Source organism: Lissotriton vulgaris, chromosome 5 (assembly GCF_964263255.1).
Source record: "Lissotriton vulgaris chromosome 5, aLisVul1.2, whole genome shotgun sequence".
Classification (NCBI taxonomy): Eukaryota; Metazoa; Chordata; class Amphibia; order Caudata; family Salamandridae; genus Lissotriton; species Lissotriton vulgaris.
In genome coordinates this window covers 1,560,655,671-1,560,675,724 of record NC_141693.1, presented here as the reverse complement: position 1 = coordinate 1,560,675,724, position 20,054 = coordinate 1,560,655,671, and positions in this window count along the sequence as shown.

The window sequence follows — 20,054 nt, the reverse complement described above, 5'->3', positions numbered from 1 at the left end:
TAGTAGTTGAATTAATTTAAGCTGTGCATCAGGTCAGGGAATAAATGGTGTTTACTACCCGTTCTATTAACCCCTTCCATGCTCATGACGAACCCCAGCCGTCATGCACTACGGTGCTCGTGTGCTGATGACGGCTGGGGTTCGTCATGGCCCGCCCCTGTTCGTGCTGTTTACAGCACAGCAGGGGAATCGTGGCCGCATCGAAGGGGTTAATGTGTTTTCTTTTGCCAGGTCTGGTGGCTTAAATGACTAATTCGCCCACTGTAAAGGCATGTGTTAGACCACTGTTTAAAATCCCGGCAGGCCCACTCAGCCTTTCATCCTTCAGAGATCGATAAAACATGTATAATTGAATTGGGTAGCAATAAACATCTGTTATCCAGCGCCAAGATACCCTTGGGTAAGTGTGCGCTTTACAAATACACATGTTAAAGTAGCTATAGCATCTGAATGCGCCTCTCGTAGGCCAAAGACTCATTCCTGGCACTGGGGGGCCTGCCTGTGACAGAAGACCTGCCTCTCAGCGGGCACGGCTTGCAGATTCCAGTGGAGATGCCATCAGCAGGGTGGGGGCGGGCATGTAGTCGGTGGAGCGCAGCTGGCCAGCCGGACCCGCTGGCTCTGAATGGCACATGATGGCATCTGTGTGCGGGCCCTGCTGGCGTGGGGTCTGTGGTCGGATGCTGAGCTGCCTCAGGGAAAGCCCCCGCTGTCACTCTGCACAACGGGAAACGAAAAGCAAGGGGGTACACACACAACACTGCACAACCAACCTAACCTACATGCTCATTACTAGCAGTTTACTTTAATCAACCTCGGCTGAGCAGGCACAGCACACGCAGCAGACGATGGCAACCCAGATCCACACTGAAATGAGGCCCCAACTATGAAGGAGCCAGAGCGCTAAATTAATGGTACAAGGGCAGTACTAGTAGGCCCGCCCGGGCCGCCGCCTACTAAGACAGACGCTGAGTTTTTAAATGCACTGATCTGTGCTGTGGCCTTACCTGGTAGTGTTGTAGTAGTAGGCGCAGTCGCAGAGCACATGACGAGTCACGATAACAGTGACAGGCAGGCACACACAGTCAACGAACCCAGCGCAGAAACTTTCAGAAAGTCGTGGCGCCTCAGGCAGCAGGAGGCACGATCTGCGCACGAGGCGAGTCACTACAGGGCAGGCTGCAGAGGAGAGGAGCCAGCGCCATGGCCAATCACTGCATGGCTTCACATGAAGTCACACAGGGATTGGCCATTGCAGTGCGGCTGAGGCAGTGTGCCACACCACCCACGGGCGGCATCCAATAATGGATTGCCTGCCCTGCTGCGCGGGTGGACCAGCCAATCCTGGCACTGCATGCAGCGCCAGGATTGGCTAGGGGGGCCCACTGACTCCTCGCTAGGGGGGCCCACTGACTCCTCGCCCTTGCGCCCTTCTATTCCACGGGGCCCGGCTACAGCGGCACCCCTCCCCCGGCTCCTTCATTCCCTCTGAGCATCTACCCTGACGCGCATGCTCGGGCTAGGTGCAGCCCGAAATTCCTCATGCGCACCTACTACTTCCAGTCTTCCAGGCCTGCTGACGTCTGCAGAGTGCAGACTGTCACTCAGCAGACCAGCCAGCCAGAGAGCCCCACCCCCTGCGCACTCCCTATTAAATCGGGTGCGTCCCGCAACCCGGATTAAAGGGCTGCATATAAAATTATATTCATTGCTGCTGCTCTTGCGACATGCGAGGTGCGTCCTGGGGTTAGTGGGGCTACGCCCCTACGCCCCAATGGATGCACCGCTGCTGCTTCTTTCCTTTCACAGTGTAAGCCAGGGACATCAGACGCACCACAGGCGGAGGAGCCATCATTGTGGAGGGAAGGCACAGCCCTATTCAGGCCCCAGGTGCAATCTGGACTTCTGCACTTTCCACTTAGGAGTGGCACTGCCAGGCACTAGAACTGATGGGGGCCTGCTTACAGACACTCCCAGTTCACCAGACACTAGGGGATCCCCCTCAACAGGCAGCCCATCAGGACAGCCTAGGCTCCCCACCTGGTGTTCCCTTTAAGAACCATCCAGGCTCTGAGACTGGAATTCGGGCACCTTGGGACATGCAGCCCCACACTCACTCGGTCCCCACCGAGACAGGATGTGAGCCCCTACACCCCTCCCACTATACCGGGACCTAGCTGGCCTACTCTGCACCTCTTCCATCACTCTGGGTTGGAAGATACCTGAACCATTCCTCTTGGGATCACTCCCCAATGCCTCTCCAGACCCTCTGTAAGCCACCAAAAGGCCTGCCTCCAATGTGGTGTGGTGGCTGAAAAGGTAAGGGATGCCTTCAAGGGAATTTATTTCTAATAATTATTCAAATTAAATGGGCTCAGTTATGAGGACAATTCAATGTTCCCTTGGTTGAAAGTTGAATCAAAAAGTCAATTTCTTCAAGGTATGTAAACATATCAAAATGTAATTACGCAAAACCTTAAAAAACAAACAAAGCGGGTGTATATGAAAATGTTGAATTTATCACAAAGAAAATAAAGCAAAAATACATACAAATATGAAAACAGACCCACAGGAATATCTGTAATAAATCAATATATAACACTGTAGGCTCTGCAAACACCTTTCCTTTCTATAAAACTTAAAACTTAATTAGTATTAGGAAAAGGCGGTAGTCGACATTTCGGTCTCTTATGAATTCATCTGTGAGGACATCTTCAGGACTGTATGGTTTGTATTTGTAGTGCCCTGTAATAAGACAATTTATCTTAATCAGTGAATTCAGGTTCAAACGAAAGTTGCTGTGTTCAGGGCCGGACTGGGAACAGAAACCGGCCCTGGCAACTGCTCAGCTGCCCCTCTGTGGTGAGGGGGAGTGCAGCCGAGCAGTTTGCGAGGGCCGGTTTCGGCCGATTTTGTTACCGGGGGCTGAAATTGCCGACCCACGGTAACAAAAACGGCTCCCCGGGGGCCCGAAACCGGCCCTCACCCTAGCGGCCTACCGGGGAAACGCCCGGTGCCCGCTATGGCCAGTCCGGGCCTGGCTGTGTTATTCCTGAAGGCCGGTCAGATGGCAAAATGTCTTTATAATCTTGATTGAAAACTGGGCAGTACTGGCAAATGTAGTATGAATACCAGTAAGTCGCCAAGAAGTTAATTCATTACTGTCTTGTACTCAAGCTAGGTGCAGATAAGTTGCAATCTCGATATTATCTTGGTGAGAGCAATGGTAGCAAAAACAGCGTGACCTGTAACAGATTGTTCAATTAATGGCCCAGGAGGTGATTCGTGCCGCTCATCAAAACGAAAGCGTGATAGATGCAGTCAAGTTGCAGTCTCAATTCTGTATTTGATGAAGGCAATCGTAACACAAGCAGCGTGACAGTGAGCTCACTCTCCAACAGGTGTTGGCATAGCTCTGGAAAACAGTGAATTGTATCACACAGCCCCCTACAAGGGTTAACCAAACTATCCTTCACCTCTCCATCCAGTGCTGTAATGCTTCTGTCTGTTGTCTCAGGAGCGTCACAGAACCAGAAGAGAATTCCACACCTTCACCCTATGACCAACATGTGTTAATTACAATACCAACACAGTGAATGGTAACCAGGGGGAAAGAGGGAAACAAAACAAGGATAATAGGGAGAAAACAAGGTTTCTGCAATCTTCACCGAGATCAGGAATTCTGCGCTTCAGGAAAACATGGCAGCTGTGTAAAGAGAACACATGTCATTAATATTAGACCCCTCCTCGCTCTACGGTGAATTATCTAGTAGAGTGGCTATATAGATACCTTAATCAAGGAGAACTTTAAGCATTAAGGTTTCCCTCTGATGTCTGAAATAATGTACACGTGGGTTTCGGGGTAGTGATTTTGGGATTCTAAAAATAGAGAACAAAAGATATTATACTGGTGCAAATAATGAATATTTAAATTTCTCTTATGTATTGAAAGGCTCACCTTAATATGGACTTGACTCGACAAAGCATGCACCACGCTCTCGTTGGACTATCACAAACCACGTAAAAATACTATGGAGCGTATTCAATAAATGCTTTTATTCAGCATTTACATAGACTCTAAATTTCTATGAGAACCCACTATAAGAAAAAATAAACAACAGGCAAACAAAAGGCAGCACTATCCTGTTGCACAGAATTCCCAACCAATAGGCATAGTGTAACAATCAGCCCCGAAAAACGAGGAAAAGGAACAGAAGACCGAAGAGCTAGATAATTTACTAGCGTCGGAAGTTTTATAACAAGGAAGTCGGAAACAACCTCGGCGAGCATGTCAGTGCATCTCTCGAGATCAGACCACATAGCCTTGGTGGGATAGGGTTGGCTCAGTGGAGAAACGTGGCTCAGTGGTTAGAGGCGGCAGACCCGGAAGCTGAGATCGACCGTGGACCAGGGTTCGATTCCCCGCCTCGGCGGGTCTCGGGCTCAAATTTCCACGGACTCGACAATTCTCGCTCTGGTGCCTACTCAACTCACGGGGTCACACTCTGCGACTCTGGGCAATAGCTTGCTTAATCTCCACTACGGCCCCTCGCGGCGGGATGCCTGGCTTTCACCTTGTGGACACCCTGCTGTGGTTTCTCACAGGGGAATACTAGGACGGGTTCCCTAAGCAAGCGCCGGGACGCTTACGGGCAGCTGTGCGCTTTACAAGTCCAGCACATTTACATTTACATTTACTCACGGAATACAGATACTCACACCAAACAATGCCTCGCAACCGCAATGCTACACATGACACCTACACCTCCTCGGACGCCTTCACCGTGACCCGGAACGAAATCAGGAACCTAACTCGCACGCGAAGCACTTCCGAGGGCGCGAGGCGGGCTTAAATTGATGCGTTATTTCATGCGCATGCGTGCTGCTGGATCTTTCGTCTTTTTGCCAACCATCTTCCGTGGTATTATGCCAACCACGGCTACACGCATGGCTACAGGCGCGACAGTGCCTCGCACACGTACTCCACACCACTCTCTTGAGGTTGGCCAGACAGTATCTGACTGTCTCTGCCATTCAACTCGCACTCTTCTGGGCGGCCTTCACACTCACATACCAGGATTTCCACCTTGGGGGAACCCCTCTTCCTGGACCTCTCATCTAGTCAGTAGAGTGTCTATCCCACCACTAGGACCATGAACCCCTGTGTCAGTTTCCCCATTCTCCTCAGGGATACTGTGCACAAGTGGAGCTACCTCATGTCCTTGAACCTCCTGGTGTATGTTAACCCCCTCCTACAAGTCAGGCGCCACATCTCTGGGTGTATGTACTGCTCCCTCAGCACTAGATAACCCAGTTTTGCTGCCACCATCTGAGCTGGATTCCACCTCCAACTCAGCAAAGCTCACCTCCTGAGCTACACACATGTTTTTTTCTGGGCTGAGACACTCATGGCCTCAAGCCTCTCGAGCTCCAAATCAAGCTCCCTCGTTCTCAACTCATGCTCAAACTGCATCCTCTTTATCTCTAGGGCCAATTTCCTAATTTACAACTCCAATTCTAACTTTGCACTTAACTTGAGCTTGGCCAGCTCCATCTCATGCATCCTACACTCCTTCCTGTCCTCCAACTCCTCTGGGGACATGCCTTTGGCAGAAGCACTGCTACCTACTGGGGAGGTTGCTCTCCTTCCCCCTGGACCCAATTGCCCATCCAGCTTCTCATCTGCATTCTCAGCCCCCTCTTCCTTCTCAGGGGTATTCCTTGCTTCCACCCAGGCCCTCAGCACCTTTTGGAACTCATCCTTGTTGGTGAGACCGGTCATAGAAACTTTAAATTTCCTGCAGAAGTGCTTTAGCTGTCTCACATTGTAGCATTCTAGTTTCTCCTCTTCCCAATCAAAATCAACATATGCTATGGATGCTGCTTTCTCCATGGTGGATAACTTGGCAGTACTTGGCAAAAAAAGAAAATCCCAGAAAAAGCAATCTACCAAAAGTATGTGGTCGCGTTTGGTCTGCACTCACTAGTAGTGTTCACCAATCACTGTATGTGAATCACAAATGCAAGTCCAAATCCTCACCGCTAACCACCAATGTTAGATGTGGGGGTCTCTAGTTGCCACAGGTACTTGTGACAAATAGGGACCCTTGCCTCTAGTCAGGGTAAGGGGGTGCACTCCTAAAATAACCCCTGCTCACCCCCATGGTAGCTTGGCACGTGCAGGCAGGCTTATCTCAGAGGCAGTGTGTAAAAAATTTGTGAATACTACAGATGAACACCACACAAGTTGTAGTATAAAAATAAATATTTTTATATAGACTTAATATAAGATCACAAACAACAAAAATCCACAATACTGTACTTCAAAAATGGTATAATTAGCTTAGTTCTGTTAAGATGTAAAAAGCGACACTTTGAGTTCAATGTACCTTTGGATGCTATACAACGAAAGTGTTGCAGGGAAGGTGATACATCGGTTCCTTACATGCAACAATGGTGATGCGTCGGGTCCCTACTGATGCATAGGGGATGTGTCGGCTTTTCTCGGTGTGGGGAGGTGATGCGTCAGTTTCTTACTGCGCTTCCGTGGCGATGCCACCAGCAGCGCCGTGATGCGATGAAGATCCGGTGCACTGAAATAAAAATGGCATCTTCTTCTTGATGCAACATGATGCGTGCACGCCCGACGGCCGTGCGGTGACTCAACGATTCTTCTGAGCCGCAACAGGCACTGCGATACGCTTCGTGATGCGGCGGCGTCTGATGCGACGTCGATCCTCTTCTCCGCCGATGCGAGGCGCTTCGGCGATGCAAAGCAACAGTGGCCGCGGCGACACCCTTCTTCAGTGATGCGACGAGAACGGCTGCGGCGGCGACACGCTTCTCCTCCGTGAGTCGCGCTTCCAGCTCCTTGCAACACGCAGTCCCTCAGAAGGCCCAACACAACAGCAGGGAGTTCCAAATAACTCTTGGGGAGCTGGAGGGTGAAGTCTGTTGTCCCTGAGACTTCAGCAAGAGGCAAGCTCTATCTCATGCCCTTAGAGATCCATCACAAGTTGAATGAAAGTAGCACAAAGTCCTTTCTCCTTTCTTTGACAGTCAGACAACCCTGCAGGCCAATCCCCCAGAAAGCACTCATCTTAGGGACAGTCTCTTCCTCAGTTCCTCTTCGTCCACTCCTCAGCAAAGGTTTCTCTTTGTTTCCCAAAAGTGATCTAAAGTTCTGAGGTTTGGGTCCCCTCTTATACTCATTTTCCCTTTGTTCTGACGGCAGAGAGGCCTTTCCCTAGTCCAAACCAGTTCTGGTCAGTCCGGGAGCACTTTGTTGACAAGACTCCTTCTTTCCTTTCACAGTGTAGGCCAGGGACATCAGACGCACCACAGTAGGTAGAGCCAACATTGTGGAGGGAAGGCACAGCCCTATTCAGGTCCCAGGTGCAACTCCTCCCGCCCATCTACATACAGATCTCTGTATTCAGCCCTGTGCTGACTTGCCCTGTCTCCTTGAATACCCCAGCCCCTGTCACTCAACCTCCAGACAAGGAATACATAACCTAGCAGAGGCAGGCTTCGATGGTTAGGCAATAAAATACCTACTTTCTAAAAGTGATATTCTCAAACACACAATGTTAAAACCAACTTCATTAAAAGATGCATTTTATCATTCTGAGTTCAGGCATACTAAACTTGAACTCCTACCTAGTTCCCTGAGTCAGTTAGGATTATAAGATGTAATAATCAATCTGCCCATTCTGGCATATGGGGAACAGGTAGCCTTGCAATAGTGAAGAATGAAAATGGCTGTAATTCACTATTAGGACATGCCACACACATCAGGGCATGTCCTACCTTTTATCTACAATGCATCCTGCCCTTGGGCCTACCATAGAGGTGACTAATATGCAGAAAAGTGAAGGTTTAGGGACTGACAAGTGGGTGTACTTGCCCAGTCAGCATGGCAGTACCAGACTGCAAACAGGCTCTGCAATGGCAGACCTGAGACACACTTTTACAGGCTGCTTCTGTGGGTGGCAGAACCAGTGCTGCAAGCCCACCAGCATTTGGTCCATCACCTGTTTTATTTGCAATTGCCGCCATAAGTGCGCTGGGGATGCTCAGACGTGGGTCCCAGGCACTCCACACCACTGGAGTCAAGCTAGCCGGGCTGATGAGAGGTGTTACCTCGAAACCGGTCCGGTCCTCGGATGCTTGATTCCGTTCTGGGAAGGACATGGCTTTTGTAGTTCGGACTGGACTGTAACCATGGGGCACAGGGTCAGAGCTGATTTGCATATCGCCATTGTCTAACCCAGGGTGGTGTGGAGTGCAAAAAAACGATGGATTTGGGCCCAGATCTTCGGACTGGGGTGAATGTGTGACATTGATCCACATTTGGTCCATCACCTGTTTTATTTGCAATTGCCGCCATAAGTGCGCTGGGGATGCTCAGACGTGGGTCCCAGGCACTCCACACCACTGGAGTCAAGCTAGCCGGGCTGATGAGAGGTGTTACCTCGAAACCGGTCCGGTCCTCGGATGCTTGATTCCGTTCTGGGAAGGACATGGCTTTTGTAGTTCGGACTGGACTGTTCCCATGGGGCACAGGGTCAGAGCTGATTTGCATATTGCCATTGTCTAACCCAGGGTGGTGTGGAGTGCAAAAAAACGATGGATTTGGGCCCAGATCTTCGGACTGGGGTGAATGTGTGACATTGATCCACATTTGGTCCATCACCTGTTTTATTTGCAATTGCCGCCATAAGTGCGCTGGGGATGCTCAGACGTGGGTCCCAGGCACTCCACACCACTGGAGTCAAGCTAGCCGGGCTGATGAGAGGTGTTACCTCGAAACCGGTCCGGTCCTCGGATGCTTGATTCCGTTCTGGGAAGGACATGGCTTTTGTAGTTCGGACTGGACTGTTCCCATGGGGCACAGGGTCAGAGCTGATTTGCATATCGCCATTGTCTAACCCAGGGTGGTGTGGAGTGCAAAAAAACGATGGATTTGGGCCCAGATCTTCGGACTGGGGTGAATGTGTGACATTGATCCACATTTGGTCCATCACCTGTTTTATTTGCAATTGCCGCCATAAGTGCGCTGGGGATGCTCAGACGTGGGTCCCAGGCACTCCACACCACTGGAGTCAAGCTAGCCGGGCTGATGAGAGGTGTTACCTCGAAACCGGTCCGGTCCTCGGATGCTTGATTCCGTTCTGGGAAGGACATGGCTTTTGTAGTTCGGACTGGACTGTAACCATGGGGCACAGGGTCAGAGCTGATTTGCATATCGCCATTGTCTAACCCAGGGTGGTGTGGAGTGCAAAAAAACGATGGATTTGGGCCCAGATCTTCGGACTGGGGTGAATGTGTGACATTGATCCACATTTGGTCCATCACCTGTTTTATTTGCAATTGCCGCCATAAGTGCGCTGGGGATGCTCAGACGTGGGTCCCAGGCACTCCACACCACTGGAGTCAAGCTAGCCGGGCTGATGAGAGGTGTTACCTCGAAACCGGTCCGGTCCTCGGATGCTTGATTCCGTTCTGGGAAGGACATGGCTTTTGTAGTTCGGACTGGACTGTTCCCATGGGGCACAGGGTCAGAGCTGATTTGCATATTGCCATTGTCTAACCCAGGGTGGTGTGGAGTGCAAAAAAACGATGGATTTGGGCCCAGATCTTCGGACTGGGGTGAATGTGTGACATTGATCCACATTTGGTCCATCACCTGTTTTATTTGCAATTGCCGCCATAAGTGCGCTGGGGATGCTCAGACGTGGGTCCCAGGCACTCCACACCACTGGAGTCAAGCTAGCCGGGCTGATGAGAGGTGTTACCTCGAAACCGGTCCGGTCCTCGGATGCTTGATTCCGTTCTGGGAAGGACATGGCTTTTGTAGTTCGGACTGGACTGTTCCCATGGGGCACAGGGTCAGAGCTGATTTGCATATCGCCATTGTCTAACCCAGGGTGGTGTGGAGTGCAAAAAAACGATGGATTTGGGCCCAGATCTTCGGACTGGGGTGAATGTGTGACATTGATCCACATTTGGTCCATCACCTGTTTTATTTGCAATTGCCGCCATAAGTGCGCTGGGGATGCTCAGACGTGGGTCCCAGGCACTCCACACCACTGGAGTCAAGCTAGCCGGGCTGATGAGAGGTGTTACCTCGAAACCGGTCCGGTCCTCGGATGCTTGATTCCGTTCTGGGAAGGACATGGCTTTTGTAGTTCGGACTGGACTGTAACCATGGGGCACAGGGTCAGAGCTGATTTGCATATCGCCATTGTCTAACCCAGGGTGGTGTGGAGTGCAAAAAAACGATGGATTTGGGCCCAGATCTTCGGACTGGGGTGAATGTGTGACATTGATCCACATTTGGTCCATCACCTGTTTTATTTGCAATTGCCGCCATAAGTGCGCTGGGGATGCTCAGACGTGGGTCCCAGGCACTCCACACCACTGGAGTCAAGCTAGCCGGGCTGATGAGAGGTGTTACCTCGAAACCGGTCCGGTCCTCGGATGCTTGATTCCGTTCTGGGAAGGACATGGCTTTTGTAGTTCGGACTGGACTGTTCCCATGGGGCACAGGGTCAGAGCTGATTTGCATATTGCCATTGTCTAACCCAGGGTGGTGTGGAGTGCAAAAAAACGATGGATTTGGGCCCAGATCTTCGGACTGGGGTGAATGTGTGACATTGATCCACATTTGGTCCATCACCTGTTTTATTTGCAATTGCCGCCATAAGTGCGCTGGGGATGCTCAGACGTGGGTCCCAGGCACTCCACACCACTGGAGTCAAGCTAGCCGGGCTGATGAGAGGTGTTACCTCGAAACCGGTCCGGTCCTCGGATGCTTGATTCCGTTCTGGGAAGGACATGGCTTTTGTAGTTCGGACTGGACTGTTCCCATGGGGCACAGGGTCAGAGCTGATTTGCATATCGCCATTGTCTAACCCAGGGTGGTGTGGAGTGCAAAAAAACGATGGATTTGGGCCCAGATCTTCGGACTGGGGTGAATGTGTGACATTGATCCACATTTGGTCCATCACCTGTTTTATTTGCAAGCCCACCAGCAGCATTTGATTTACCCGCCCTGGGCACCCGAATTGCACTTTACTAGGATCTGACAGTAAATCAAATAAGCCAATCACGGAGTCACTAATCCGTACATCAATTTACAATAGGGAGAGCATATGCACTTTAGCACTGATCAGCAGTTGTAAAGTGCCCAGAGTCATAAAACCAACAAAAAAAGGTCAGATAAAATACAGGAGGAAGGCAAAAAGTTCAGGGATGACCCTGCAAAAAGGGCCAAGCCCAAAAGATAGTCTCTCCGATTTTGAATACATCAGAGTTTACCGAATTGCTCTTTCCAAAAACAATTTCTGCTTGGCTTGTGCTTCAGCAACAGTTACACGTACCTGCGCTTAACTTCTGCTGAGTCGTGGACCTTACCAATCCACGTGGCCATCCACACATTTAGAAACCGGAAAAGGAGTGATCCATGTGATAAAACGAGGTGTGGTTCAATACAACCATAGCAGGTTCATGACAGCACTTTCTACATCCAGTTTATTGCCCACTGCCCATTGAATGCGCTCACCCATGACTGTTGATTCGTCCAGCTAAACCATTTGGTTGGAGTGGTGCAGCGAACGTTTCAAATGTTTAACATCCTGTTTTTTAATAATTGTTTCCATTTGTTCACTCACAAACTGCACATTTTCTGATATGTAGTGGTTTCAGAAAGAATGTTGACTTCAGGCAATTTATTGTACTAATCTACTAAAACGGCTAAGTACCTACATTTACGGCTATGTTGCTGAAAGGGTCCAACCAAATCTCTGCCTAGTTTGACCCATGGACCCTCCTTTACCTCAATGGACTGCAAAGGTGATTTGTGCATAACCAACTTCTTTACAGCACATGCACACACCACAGATCTTTTAACAACTTCCACCACTTCTTTGCCCATCCTTGGCAACCAATTGGTGTGCATAATCTATGTTTAGTAAAAGTGCACCCTATTTATTATTCATGAGCATTATGGGATATGGTTGACTGTAACAAAATTGGTGGCACAAACGTTTCAGCTCGTAACAACAAACCAACCTCAACAGAAAGTTCATCAGCTACTTCAACAAATGTCTGTAATCCTACACTCAGAGACTTTTCCTTAGGCCACCCAGTGGTCCAAGTGGGGGGAAAAAAGTAGGGAACTGTGGGCGGAGATCAGGGGGCAGGACCAACCCTGGAGGATTAGGCCAGTGGGCGGAGTCAGAGGTGTGGCCAGAAAGAGCAAATCATTCAAATTTTTAGTGTTTGTTTGCTATTTCACTACCCAGCTGCAGCTTATTACGTTTATTAATTCAGCCAATGGATACACGTTTATTTCAGGTTTTTTATGAGTTATTGACATTAAAATACATTCACAAAGTGGGATTTGTTTTCAATCACAGAATGTCCCAAATACGCTTAAAAGTGGAATCACAAGCCATTTGTCTCTGAGCCATTGAGTTTCTGTCATCAGCACTTCCCCCTTTTCCCACAAGTGCAGTTCAAACATGAATCGCAAAATATCCTTTTTTTAAAATTTATTTATTTTTTATTAAATTTGGAGTCAAAATACGTCACAAAAGTTAAAATACATAATTAGATCAATCTGGACATGAACTTAACAATTAATTCATAGGTTCATTAAATACATTAAATAGATGCTTGGTCCACACATTCATTGAATAAATACTCAAGACCGCTAATAGAAAGAGCACTCATAAAACCATCAATAATCAAAAAAAATAAGCCTATTTCCAATATATACATTAACATAATATGCAAAATAGCAATTCATGCATCTATTGCAATAGTCTCCCTCCAATTAGTTACCGGGCCCAAAACCTTCTACCAAAGTCCCGTACTTTCCCCCCCTTATACTCATAAAGGCAGGTCTCAATATTGTGTATTCCAAGGAACCTGGATAACCACATTTGGAAGGATGGTGCAACAGTATCCTTCCACCCCGCTGATATCAAGATCCTAAGGACGGCTACAGATATAAAAAGCAGGGCTTCTTCCTCCTTGCCCAAATTTAGGTTAGAGTCTGTGCCCAAGATCATCAGGGTAGGAGATAGATCGATCTTGTGACCTAGCAGCCCCTCCCATAATTTTTCGATCTCTTTCTTCACTGGGGTCAGAAGTCTGCAGGAAAAAAACATATGCAGTAGGTCTGCTTGTGCCCCCCCACATCTTGGACAATTGTCATCCGCTCTAGCCCCCCATGTAAATAATTTTGCCGGGGTATAATATAAGTTGAACACCGTTTTATAATGTTGAGCTCTTAGGTTTGTGGCTCTAAATATTCTTTTGTTCAGTGCTAGCGCCAGGTCAACGTCTACATTTGGGTTTCCACGTTTATTGGACCAAGCAACCTCAGTCTTGTCGACATCATCGTGAATCTCTGCAAGAAGGATATTATAAATGGGCTTAATTTTATTGCATCCATTGGTCAATGCTTCCAAGAGGGGACTATTTCCAGCGGAAGGAGCTTTTGGTTTAATAGCCTTCAGGGAGCGAGCAACCTGGGTATAAGCAAACCAATGATTGTCTGGAATTCCATAGCTCTTTTGTAGAGCCTCAAAGCTTATAATCCCATCCCCATCCATTACATCCCGTAATGTCTTAATGCCCAACTCCCTCCAGATTTTTAAGGTCCTTTCTATCCCTAATCTTGAAAAGAAGCTAAACCTATAAATATGAATATATGCATTAATTTTGGGGATATTACACAGTTTACTACTAGCCTTCCATACCCTCCAAACGCTATCAATGATTTTGTATCTCGCTTTTTTATAAAATCTTCGATCTCCTTCGCATAACAAAATACCCATCGCCTTTCTTCCCAGCAATATTTCAAAGATAGAGGGAGGTTGGTATACTTCCGATCTGGCATTGTTGAAATAGGCATCTGGTTGGAAAAGTATTGTCATTTGTGTTAAAAGGCAGGTCCAAAGGTATAGCCTTAGATTGGGGAGATCCAACCCCCCCCTTTCCCGCGGGAGAGAGAGAAGGTTTGTTGACCGTCCTATTTTGCCAAATTGCCAAATAAATTTTATAAATACGGATTCCAATTTCGACATTATTTTCTCCTCGATAAATAGAGGTATGGCCCTAAACAGATATATTAACTTTGGGAACATTGACATCTTGACTGCATTTATCCTTCCAATCAATGAAAGGTGCAGGCCATCCCATCTTCTCAGGTCAGTCTCTATTGATTTTATAAGTGGTAAGTAGTTTCCTTCCACTATTTTCTCTACTGCAGCGTTAATTGTTACCCCCAGGTATACTGCTGCTTCCACATATCTGGAATCTGTCTTTATTATATTCTTTGTGCAAATTATCTGGGTCTTTGCTTCGTTCAGTAGATATCCTGAATTAGCGCCGAATTGTTTTGTCAGATCGACCAAAGTTGTCATTGCCTGCTGGGGATCATTAGTAAATACAGCCAGATCGTCGGCATAAGCTAATATTTTATTTTCGAACCCATTGATTATCAGTGGTTTTAACCTGGGGCACCCCAGAATTGCCTGAATGAGCGGGTCAATGTATAGGGAGAAAAGAATTGGGGAACATGGGCATCCCTGCCGTGTTCCTCTTTTTATATGGAAGGTATCAGATTTCTCACCCATAACCGTGACTCTGGCCACGGGATCAAGATACATTGCTTTCAATGCTCCAATCATTTTTTGCCCAAAACCTCTTCCTATCAGAATGTTCCAGAGATAGCTCCAGACCACGTGGTCGAAATTCTTCTCCGCATCGAGCAGGATCATGGCGACCTCTCCCCCCGTAGCAGCATGGGCGTCAAATACAGCTATTGCTCTACTTGTATGATCCGTTGTGCCACGTCCTAGAACAAACCCATGCTGCCAAGGAGAGACAAGACCACCAATAATCCTGCCCATTCTCGAAGCCCATATTTTGGAGTACAGCTTAGTATCAGAATTAATTAGAGAGATCGGTCTATACGACCCCGGATTCTCACTTGGTTTCCCTTTTTTGTGAAAGATGATGATATTTGTCTCTTTCCAAGAATCTGGGGTTTCTCCCTTATATACAATCCCATTAAAAAGATCTACCAAGAGGCCTATAATTTCAGTTTCAATACTTTTATATACCTCCAGGGGGAAGCCATCCGGACCGGCGGCCTTCCCTGGGGCTAACTCCTGGAGGACGGTTTTGACTTCCGCTTCGGAAATGTCTTTATCCAGTTCCTCTTGGAGAGAGGCATCAAGGCGAGGGCCTGAATCTTCTAAATTTGTTTGTCCCCCATCCATTGTTTCCTCATCATATAACCTTTGATAAAAGTCTCTAAAGACACGCAAGATGTCTTTAGTTTCTGTATATTCTCTGCCCCTTTCTTCTTTCTTCTTTATAGAGTTTTTGGACCGCTCCTGTCGAAGTCGTAGAGCCAGGGCTCTACCGGCATGTTCGCCAGTTTCATACCGATTAGCTCTTGTAGCCTGGTATTCCCCCATCGCCTTCTGAGTGGATATTTTCTGAAGATCTGCCTTGATGGTCATAAGTGCTTTATGGCTACTGCTACCATCCCCACCCGATGCAATAACCTTAACATGCTCTTCTTCTATATTTATAAGTCTATCTAATAGTTTCAATTCGGCCTTTCTATCTTCATTCCTTAGTTTAGTCGAATAACTAATGGTTTCCCCTCTCAGAGCCGCTTTAAAGGACTCCCATACTATATTTCTGGAGGAGCTATATCTATTAGCCGAGAAGAAGTCATCAGACCAGCTCTTAATATGAGCGATGAATCTAGCATCCTCCAGTAATCTCCTCTCAAAAGACCATGGGGGTCTAGTTGTTCTATAGTAACTCCTCTGATAGGTGATTACTAAGGGATTATGATCTGACAGCACTCTCGGCAGTTTAGATATAGTTACTTTATTAATCTCTGATAAGGAGATACAACAATAATCCAGTTTAGAGTGCTTCTGAGCAGGGTTTGAGAAGTATGTGAAGCCAGAATTAAGAGGCTCCTTGACGCCCCAAATATCCACTAAATCTATAGATTCTTTCATAGCTTTAATTGCCCTATACACTCGTGGCTTTCGACCAATATACTTTACGCTATCCTCCCAGCTAGCAGAGATATTCAGGTCTCCACAAACTATTATTGGTACCGCCCAGCCAGCCAACTCAATCTCCAGGAAGTCAAAGATCTCCGGGTCATCGCCATTCGAGCCATAAATTACACAGATGGTATATCCTAACTCCAGCTCGGCGATCACCCATCTACCACAGCTATCTGCTTTTACCTTTTTTACCCCTCCCAAAGATTTCCTTATCAGGATGGCCACCCCTCTAACCATTGAGGTTTGTAATGAGCAGGCAACCAGATCAAACCCGTTCGTTACCAAAAGGTTCCTTTTTGCCCATGGGAGGTGCGTCTCTTGGAGGCATAACACATCGATTTTATTAAACTTAGCAAAGTGGGTCAATCTTTGCCTTTTCCTCCAATCATTCAACCCCCCAGCATTCAATGTACATATTTTAATGTCTGACATTTTTACTTTTAATTTGACCTGCCATCCTGTTCTGCCACTTAGTATTGTTATTAGTTTTCAACTGATTCAACTGATTCCTATGTCCAAATATAATCCAAACCGTGGTGATGCACTCTGAACTCCATTTTATATCTTTTTTCATTTTTCCACCCCCCACGAACCCTCCACCCCCCCAAGCTCACCTCCCCCCACCCTACCCCCACCCAACCCCCCAGCTCACCCTCCCACACTGTGAGGCGCACAACGCTAGTTTGTGCATGTGATGGACGTGCAGTTGCTATGAGGATATCAAAGCACCAATATTTAGTTACAAAAACACCCGAAAAAGAAAACAAAAAATGGAAATCCAACTAATCGGCAACTATTCAAGCTCTGCTACACATGAGGGCTCCGACCGTTAGACTGTGAAAAAATAGATTCTAAACATAACTATTTATCGAGGCTGTCCAAATACTCCTTGGCCTTAATTTCAGATGAGAAATATAATGTTTTCCCTGCATTGATGACTTTAAGCTGGGCTGGATACAGGAGGAAGGCAAAAATTTCAGGGATGACCCTGCAAAAAGGGCCAAGTCCAACAGATAGTCTCTCCGGTTTTGAATACATCAGAGTTTACCGAATTGCTCTTTCCAAAAACAATTTCTGCTTGGCTTGTGCTTCAGCAACAGTTACACGTACCTGCGCTTAACTTCTGCTGAGTCGTGGACCTTACCAATCCACGTGGCCATCCACACATTTAGAAACCGGAAAAGGAGTGATCCATGTAATAAAACGAGGTGTGGTTCAATACAACCATAGCAGGTTCATGACAGGACTTTCTACATCCATTTATTGCCCACTGCCCATTGAATGCGCTCACCCATGACTGTTCATTCTTCCAGCTAAACCATTTGGTTGGAGTTGTGCAGCGAACGTTTCAAATGTTTAACATCCTGTTTTTTTATAATTGTTTCCATTTGTTCACTCACAAACTGCACATTTTCTGATATGTAGTGGTTTCAGAAAGAATGTTGACTTCAGGCAATTTATTGTACTAATCTACTAAAACGGCTAAGTACCTACATTTACGGCTATGTTGCTGAAAGGGTCCAACCAAATCTCTGCCTAGTTTGACCCATGGACCCTCCTTTACCTCAATGGACTGCAAAGGTGATTTGTGCATAACCAACTTCTTTACAGCACACACCACAGATCTTTTAACAACTTCCACCACTTCTTTGCCCATCCTTGGCAACCAAATGGTGTGCATAATCTATGTTTAGTAAAAGTGCACCCTATTTATTATTCATGAGCATTATGGGATATGGTTGACTGTAACAAAATTGGTGGCACAAACGTTTCAGCTCGTAACAACAAACCAACCTCAACAGGAAGTTCATCAGCTACTTCAGCAAATGTCTGTAATCCTACCCTCAGAGACTTTTCCTTAGGCCACCCAGTGGTCCAAGTGGGGGGAAACAAGTAGGGAACTGTGGGCGGAGATCAGGGGGCGGGACCAACCCTGGAGGATTAGGCCAGTGAGCGGAGTCAGAGGTGTGGCCAGAAAGAGCAAATCATTCAAATTTTTAGTGTTTGTTAGGTATTTCACTACCCAGCTGCAGCTTATTACGTTTATTAATTCAGCCAATGGATACACGTTTATTTCAGGTTTTTTATGAGTTATTGACATTAAAATACATTCACAAAGTGGGATTTGTTTTCAATCACAGAATGTCCCAAATACGCTTAAAAGTGGAATCACAAGCCATTTGTCTCCGAGCCATTGAGTTTCTGTCATCAGCACTTCCCCCTTTTCCCTCAAGTGCAGTTCAAACATGAATCGCAAAATATCCTTTTTTTAAAATTTATTTATTTTTTATTAAATTTGGAGTCAAAATACATCACAAAAGTTAAAATACATAATTAGATCAATCTGGACATGAACTTAACAATTAATTCATAGGTTCATTAAATACATTAAATAGATGCTTGGTCCACACATTCATTGAATAAATACTCAAGACCGCTAATAGAAAGAGCACGCATAAAACCATCAATAATCAAAAAAATAAGCCTATTTCCAATATATACATTAACATAATATGCAAAATAGCAATTCATGCATCTATTGCAATAGTCTCCCTCCAATTAGTTACCGGGGCCCAAAACCCTCTACCAAAGTCCCGTACTTTCCCCCCCTTATACTCATAAAGGCAGGTCTCAATATTGTGTATTCCAAGGAACCTGGATAACCACATTTGGAAGGATGGTGCAACAGTATCCTTCCACCCCGCTGATATCAAGATCCTAAGGACGGCTACAGATATAAAAACCAGGGCTTCTTCCTCCTTGCCCAAATTTAGGTTAGAGTCTGTGCCAAAGATCATCAGGGTAGGGGATAGATCGATCTTGTGACCTAGCAGCCCCTCCCATAATTTTTCGATCTCTTTCTTCACTGGGGTCAGAAGTCTGCAGGAAAAAAACATATGCAGTAGGTCTGCTTGTGCCCCCCCACATCTTGGACAATTGTCATCCGCTCTAGCCCCCCATGTAAATAATTTTGCCGGGGTATAATATAAGTTGAACACCGTTTTATAATGTTGAGCTCTTAGGTTTGTGGCTCTAAATATTCTTTTGTTCAGTGCTAACGCCAGGTCAACGTCTACATTTGGGTTTCCAAGTTTATTGGACCAAGCAACCTCAGTCTTGTCAACATCATCGTGAATCTCTGCAAGAAGGATATTATAAAAGGGCTTAATTTTATTGCATCCATTGGTCAATGCTTCCAAGAGGGGACTATTTCCAGCGGAAGGAGGTTTTGGTTTAATAGCCTTCAGGGAGCGAGCAACCTGGGTATAAGCAAACCAATGATTGTCTGGAATTCCATAGCTCTTTTGTAGAGCCTCAAAACTTATAATCCCATCCCCATCCATTACATCCCGTAATGTCTTAATGCCCAACTCCCTCCAGATTTTTAAGGTCCTTTCTATCCCTAATCTTGAAAAGAAGCTAAACCTATAAATATGAATATATGCATTCATTTTGGGGATATTACACAGTTTACTACTAGCCTTCCATACCCTCCAAACGCTATCAATGATTTTGTATCTCGCTTTTTTATAAAATCTTCGATCTACTTCGCATAACAAAATACCCATCGCCTTTCTTCCCAGCAATAATTCAAAGATAGAGGGAGGTTGGTATACTTCCGATCTGGCATTGTTGAAATAGGCATCTGGTTGGAAAAGTATTGTCATTTGTGTTAAAAGGCAGGTCCAATGGTATAGCCTTAGATTGGGGAGATCCAACCCCCCCCCTTTCCCGCGGGAGAGAGAGAAGGTTTGTTGACCGTCTTATTTTGCCAAATTGCCAAATAAATTTTATAAATACGGATTCCAATTTCGACATTATTTTCTCCTCGATAAATAGTGGTATGGCCCTAAACAGATATACTAACTTTGGGAACATTGACATCTTGACTGCATTTATCCTTCCAATCAATGAAAGGTGCAGGCCATCCCATCTTCT